This window comes from Lepeophtheirus salmonis, chromosome 8, assembly GCF_016086655.4.
Source record: "Lepeophtheirus salmonis chromosome 8, UVic_Lsal_1.4, whole genome shotgun sequence".
NCBI lineage: Eukaryota > Metazoa > Arthropoda > Copepoda > Siphonostomatoida > Caligidae > Lepeophtheirus > Lepeophtheirus salmonis.
In genome coordinates this window covers 27,770,007-27,777,892 of record NC_052138.2, presented here as the reverse complement: position 1 = coordinate 27,777,892, position 7,886 = coordinate 27,770,007, and the positions used below count along the sequence as shown (strand labels likewise).

The window sequence follows — 7,886 nt, the reverse complement described above, 5'->3', positions numbered from 1 at the left end:
TTATCCATGAAGAGTTAAAATGGGATATGTAGGCTCATAATATGTACTCATTAGTATTGAGATTCGGTCCAAGAAGGAATTTCTTTCGGTTTGGTTTTAAGGAATTTTTTACTAGAGATATGTTTTGGTCCAAACTGCAACTTAAGACTGAAATTTAATCGTTTTCAAATCGTAGACTGATATTTTTGCCCTCAATAATTTATAAAACGATTTTTTTCGGCCACAATCTACAGGCCCCCCCCCCCTATTCGCCTAATTTATGAGTTGTATATATTGATGAAAATCTTATGTATTATGTGCATGTTAAAAAAAAATAAACCGAAAATCAAGATGGCAACCCTGATAATTTGAAGAAATTTTTGAAGGAGAGAAATAATAATGCTCATGACGTTTCATTAGATCAGATACAATCAGCTGTGACAAGGAAGGAGAAGGAAATTCACTAAGACATTGGCAAGAAATACTCCGATGTCATTTTCTCTCTGAGTTCAACTTGCAACAAATCTACAAGGTTACTACTCTCCGTCTCTTATGATCCCACACTAATGCTCAGTATAGTTTTGAATAAAGTTGAATGGAGTAGGAAATAAATTTCACTACGCAGTAGGTAAATAACAAAGACAATAGCTGAGGAAAAGAAAATTCACTCCTCAGATTATGATTTAAAAAAAAAGGCCAGCTAAAAAATACAAACGATTTACATCATTATATATGTAAGTCATTTAATGTCTCATTGGTGATGGATGTTCAAAATTTTGTAGCACAACTGAAGTTGTAAACAATTCATCTGTAGAATCCATCTAGACTGAAGTTTAGATGAGACAAATACAGACGATTTTTGTTCAAGAAAGATAGAAGCTTAATTTCTTTTTGATTGTAGGATAATGTGGACAATTTTGTAGCACAGATGATGTCATAAACAATTCATCTATAGAATTTTATATGAGATCGATCCATATCTACTTTTGTAAAAGACAAATCCAGGCCGGATTTGTCTTAAAGGACATAATGACGTTAGTCCTCTGAAAATTATAACGATCATAGACGGGTTTTTGAGAACGAACCCCCACACAAGTGCTTATATATATATATAAAAACACACAAAAGGCCCGAAATCATTTGTTAGTTTACTTAATGAGTAAATCATACAAACTGCTATTTCTCTCGTAAGTACCCCCAGACTAACATTGTCATAATATTATTTCTCCGCAATTTTTATAATAAATGACATAGATATATGTTATCTGTATATATTAATAATAGAGCTTGTATCTGTGTTCTTTATAGGTGCCCACACTGTTGAACCTAGAGGGTGAAAATTAGTCCAACAAGGACTAAGAGTCCAAACTTCCTAAGAAATCCTCAGGGTTATTCTCTGTCTTTTATGAACTCAGGGAAATGTTTCATCCAGTTTCGTATATATCAATGATATGTTGTAAATATATATAAAATTTTATTATTATTATTTTTTTTTGGGGGGGGGGGGCTTGGTTTTGGAGCTTTAAAAAAACAACTCTGTTTCTCTTCACAAAAAATTTCAATAATTCAATTTGAAAAATGAAATTTCAAATATTTACATTCATCGAAAATAAATTCTAAAATCCTAGCTATTCACAAAAAATATATAATTTTTTGCTCTGTTGAATAATTTCCCTAAATTACCTTTTAAGAAAAGAAAAGAAATCTTTAAAAAAAAAATTTTACTCCTATATTTCCGTAAATTTTCTTCATCCTGACCAAAAAAATTTCAAGTAAAAAGCAAAAATTCTTTAATTTGAGTGAGGGGATTTCAGTGGTATATTAGAAAAGGAAGCTCATTCCACAGGAATTAAACAATAATGAAAGTGGATCAGGGAAAATATTTTCACTCTTTAGTTTGCCAACTAAAAAACAAAACAAAATTGCTCCAAATAAAAAACGCACCCGATTTTTATGACTAGAAACATACATATTATATCTTTATTGACTTAAAGTTATTTCTTAGGTCAAAGGATTTAAGTGTAGTACTAAAATGTCTACATATGTCCAAGATACTGAGAGACAAGGCCATGTGATTAAAATCATTTGATCTGCCGGTATGCTTAAATATAAAGAAACCGAAAAAAAACAAAAACGTAGTCACCCTGACAATTTGAAGAATGTTTGGGAGAAAAGCAGCATACTTTCTCTTTCTATCTCGAAATTGGAGACAGCGACAGCAGATAGTTCAAATTCCATTCCCGCAACCTTTTAATAATAAGGATACAGCTTTGGAAAGATAAGTATGTGTTATTGAATTAGAAGGAGATGAATCTCGATTTTTCCGATATTTTCAGAAAATTAGCACTTTGAAAGATCATGAAAGTAGTAAATGAAAGGTCTGATTATGTGTAGGAGGTTGTTAGTCTCTTATGAAGCATTCTGAGAGTGGGGGGGGGGACTTTGAGTCGATCCTTAGATTGAGGAGATCACATTCATTAAGGTAAAACAACACTATGACTTTTTCTTGTATCAACCATGAAGCCTTACAGTGCAATTACAAGAAGAATTTAATAGGTACTTCTATGTGATCCAATCCATGAACTCTTTAATTATCCAAACCTTTGCGAATAATATATTTTTGGATTATGAGGAGAGGTATCTCAACTTTTTTCGAGATATTATGACAAATGGCACTTTGGATGATCATGAAAATTGATGGAAGGTATCATTATGTAACTCATAAAGGATTCGAAGTCGCTTTGTGGAATGGGGACGGATGGGATCACATCTAATTAAGTACACACTCCAAATGATTCTCTAACCCTGTGTGGAAACTTAATCAAGCAATCGTGATCGATTAAGACGAGATTACTCCAATGATATATTTCGATATATAGAGAAAAATTGACGTGTGGGCAAACTTATACAGTATACCCAATTAAATTTATGACGGCATTTTAAATCACTCAACCTTTTAATTTTGAAAGTGAGGAATTTTGAGGTTTAAAGATGATATTATACAAAGTTCTTAGAAATGAATTGTCTATATGCCTATACACGCACGATAGATGTGATTTAACCTACCTTTACTTAATTAAAGAAATAATACATATATTATGATTAATCCAGACTCAATTCTGAGGGAAACCATTTTATCCTGATTTTGTGTGGACGGACAACATTTATCGAATAGTTAATTATCCGATTTCTATGTACTTTACATTGAGATTATTGTGAGAATACCTTTGTATGTAATCGAAAAAATAGTCAGTCTAGACATAATTAACTGAAGCAGGGCTGCAGAGGCGCCCACAGGTTGTTTTTTTTTGGGGGGGCTTGGTTTTTTTTTTTTCCAAAAAATTGAAAAATTAAACTTCAAACAGTAAATTTTTGTTAATTTTTTCAAAAAAAATATTCAAATATTAAATTTTGTAGCAAAAAAATTCACCAATGGACACCTATTCTCAAAAAATTCAAAACACACCCGCTCACAAAAAATTTCAAAAATTAAATTTTATAGTAGAAATCAAACTTAATTGGGAAGGGGGCTACAGCCCATCCCATGCGAACGCCCCTGGGCTGTTACTAACTATTGAACAAAATGCACAACGATGAATATTGTTAATTTCAAATCCTGAGAAAAATGTTTTATTATTCTGGAGGGCTCTTACCCTCCTTCATACCCACTCACCCACCCAACGCGTAGACCTGGGATTTAATAAAGGCCCTTTATCTGTAGAAAAACCACATAATATTTATGACCCATCAACACAAAATCATCCTTGAACATAATTATATATTAGTAATATATATAATAATACATATTATTATCAATTATAGAGCTGATTATTCAAAATACTGGAAGAGTGGAGAACCCCAAGAGTGTTAGCAATGGGTTAAAACTATTTTTTTTTGGTTGACAATAGCCCCGATATGGCGCCTTTCATAACTGGTCAATCAATTTCTCATTCCTTGTATTGTGACAATCAATTTTCGCTACTTTAAACCCAAAGAGTTAATAAGAAAATTTGTTGATAGAAATTAACGATAATTTCCAAAATAATAAAATTGTTCTCCACACTCAATTTTGAGAAAAATCCTTCTAGCTTACATTTGTCATGACAAGCCAAAAATGTCCAATATAATGTATATTTTTTACAACATACATATATTCATAGACCTTACTGGCTCAAGTGATAATACCGAAGAATTTTAGCTATTATTTAAAACATTTATTTGGCATGATAGACTAATATTTGCCCCGATAAAATATATAACCCATCAATTTCTCATTCCTTTATTGTGGTGATGACTTAATCAGAAGAATTTGTTGATAGAAATACAAATGTAAGTAATCCTCACTCCATTTTCATAAAAATCCTTCTAACTTGTTTTTGTATTGACGGGCCACATTTGTAAGAGAGGTAAAGAAGAATAAGAGAAATAAATAATAGTTGTACATGGGAAGGACGGAGAAGAAGCAAATGTTATATTCTATGTAGTACACTTTACAAGTATAGCTTCTTCTCGTTCAACTCTCTCTTTTCTTAGAGAGAAGGAAGGAAGGTTGGTTGGTTGGTTTTAAAGGAGGAAGAAGAAGACTCGTTCACCATCTAATACCTTTGCCAGATCGTCATCCATTCTTCTCCAGAACACTTTTTTTGTATGATGAAGAAGATAAGAATTCTACGATTCCTATAAAATAACAAATAAGAAGTTTTTTATACGTCAGGTTGAAGTAGACCGTAAGACCTATATTATGTATGATTGAAACCATATTATTTGAGTAACATTATACATATCCTATGTGTTTGTAAAAACCAAGAATCACCTCTCCGATGTGGAAGGGGGATTTATTCCCCATTTTACTATCAGAGGGTATTAAAAATAAAAGAAAAAAAAATAAAGGTCAAAGATTCTGCTGCCATTTATGTATTTCTACGAGGAGAAGGAAAGACGTAGAGAAAAAAGGCTGGGGAAAGCATCCCTTGAGGACTTTATTACACTAAATATTCTTTATTCCAATCTAATAGTGACTGAGGGTTCATATTGATGGTCATCCTCCATATGATTTTTATTTGGAGGGGGTTGAAATCTTTTAAATTGTATGTTGAATTTATTTTTAGAAGGACGTTTCTTAATATAAGGTATATTAATGAATGACCTTTTTGGTCGTCATAGCCCCTCGTAGTAATGGGTCTGCTCACTCACATTTCTATGGTTTTATTTGAGCATTCCTTATTCCAATCTGAGACAGAGGGGACAGATTGAGGCTTTTAAATTATTTGTTGATTTTTTTTATGAACTTTTTTATAAGGGACATAATTATCTTTTTATTATTTAAAGACATTTTTCTTTTAACGAACTTGTTTATAAAAGACATGTTTCTTAAGGTGACCTTTTTTTTATTATAGGCCTATTTATGAATGACCTTTTTGGTTATCACAACCACTCGTAGGAATGGGTATTCTAATATTCTCACTAACATTAATATGATTTTATTTGGACTTTACTTATTTCAAACTAATTTTACACAGATTTAGGGCATCCCTTTATATTTTTAATTGAATGGGGGTTAAAAGCTTTTAGAATGACCTTTTTATTTTATAAAAATCAAAATGTTCATGTTTTTAAATTAAAATAAATGTTTCTTTTAATGAGCTTTTTTTTTTATAAAAGACTCGTTTTTTTGGATGACCTTATTTATAAAAGGCCTATTTTTGGCTGTCAAATCCCCTTGCAGCAACAGGTCTTATATCTCACATTGGTATGATTATATTTGATTATTCTTTATTCCAATCTAAGACTGAGGGCTTCCATTCAGGGCCGTCCCTAGGATTTTCATTTGGATGGTGATCCAAATGACTTTTGACCTTATGAATGACCTTTTTTTGTAAAAAATAAATAAATTAATTTACATTTTTGAGTGTCAAAGCTCCTCGTAGCAACGGATCTGGTCTCTTACATTGCTATGATTTTATTTGACTATTTTTATTCCAATCGAAGACTGAGGGGTGCTAATATGTATTAGTCAGGGCTGGTTTTAGAAGGGTGCTTGCCCGGCCCCAACCTTGATTATAAAAAATAGGCACCCTGCACAAGGTAGAAAATTTAAATAAAAGAAGACATCTTCCTTTGTTTTATAAAATACCCTTTCTTAAAATGAAACATCCTCATGCTCTTAAAAAAATATTATTTTCTAAGAAACAAAATAAAATAAAGGTCATATGAAAATGTTAGTAAAAAACAAATAAAATCCAATTTAAAAAAAGAAAGAAAATGGCCACGCACATATATCTTGGAACATGGGGGGCGGGCTCACGGTAAAATTGGCCTCCTAACTGTTTATAATCAAGACTGGGCTGTTTCAAAAAGCTGATGACTCTTTAAAGTGTGGAAATTTATCTACATATGAATCAATTTTTTTAACAGGAAACATACATAATATTCATGTTTGACCTGCTCGATTGAAATAGTTTAGTATAGCATTACCTATGGATGGATAAGGGAATTAATGTAGCTTTATTTTGTATCAAAACATATTGGACTCTAAAGTGCCCGTCCTTGGATATATACCTGATTTAAGTATCATTATTGTAGGAGTATGTTGTCAAAACTGGGCTTCTCTAAAATGCCAGTGACTCTTAATGTCTCCAAACCCTCATTAAACCATTGGATATGGGAAAATTCATATTCATATGAACTGTGTTTTTAGTTAAAAGTATTCATGTGTGACCTCCTCGATTGATCCAATGGAGGAGAAGAAGTGGATTCATAAGAGACTGGACTTCTCCAAAAAAACAACTATAAATTTCAAACATAGCCTGTAGAGAGGGGGGTCTTGTGTGCGAAATTAACATGGTTACACTCACAATTTGAAGAATGTTTGGGTAGAGACAACTTATTTCTCATGATTTCATCTCGAAACGCAAGCCCCACTCCGTATCTAGCAATGATATATGCAGGAATTACTCCGATATCCATCCTCAATTCTCACTGCGAATCCAACAATGACTTACAATTATAACTCCGTAAGAAATCCTCGATGTTACTTTTCGTTTTTCACGTATAGGTGATTAATTTATACTTTTATGTTCTCTCTTCAAGAATAAAATAAACTACAAAAAGCCGGACTTCTTCAATTATAATTATTTTCATCTATGTTTGTTAGTAAGAAGTATTCATCATGGATACTACGTCGATCCTACAGAGTGAAGGATGATTTAATTTATAAAAGACTGACATCTTCCATCTTTTTGATATGCCACAATTGAAATATCATTTTTCAATTGAAGAGATATGTAAAAGTCATTCTGAAAGAATGGTGCCTTGGTACTCAATCATAAATTGCTCAAGAATTCGGGTCGAAAACAGCCGATAAGTTGGATAACTCTTTCTTATATCTCTATCCATGATTACATAGGCTGTTTTTTTCAACCTGTGTTCCGCCGCGATACACAGCTGTGTAATGGAAAATATGAGAAAATAAAATACTAAAAGGAAATGAACAATCCGATTCCAATTTCTCATGTTCAAAAGAATGATCCTTGGATAAGAAAATGATCCACCCGTCCAAAAAGATTGAAAATTATATGATTACAAGGAGTACTCCGATGTCGAATCTCAAATATACTCGGTTTTTTTATTAGATCAGCTGAAAGCAGCTGTGAGAGCAATAACGTATACAGAAATCCCACTCCCTATATAGTAAAGAGATCTTATTTCTTTTCTTTTGCAACAAGTTTTATTGAAACAGCTTGAAAAAAGAATTCACAAAAACAAAATGGGTAAATCATTGCCACTCTCCTTGAAGCTCAAAAGTTATCCATGGTCCAGTGGTCACTGATTATACCGTAAAAAAGAGGATGAAGGATAACCAGTCCTTCTCCAGGGGATGGCAGACAACGCTAAAGGGAGGAAGTCTT

General features: G+C 32.3%; 1 long non-coding RNA gene across 1 annotated transcript in view; it reads right to left on the bottom strand.

The window, feature by feature from the left end:
* Positions 1 to 4,429: 4,429 nt before the first annotated feature.
* The window catches only part of LOC121123019 (uncharacterized), a 44,569-nt gene continuing 41,112 nt past the window's right edge, over positions 4,430 to 7,886 (bottom strand). The window contains exon 5 of the long non-coding RNA XR_005865891.2: positions 4,430 to 4,656. This is a non-coding gene — a long non-coding RNA (uncharacterized lncRNA). The remainder of the gene's footprint in view (positions 4,657 to 7,886) is intronic.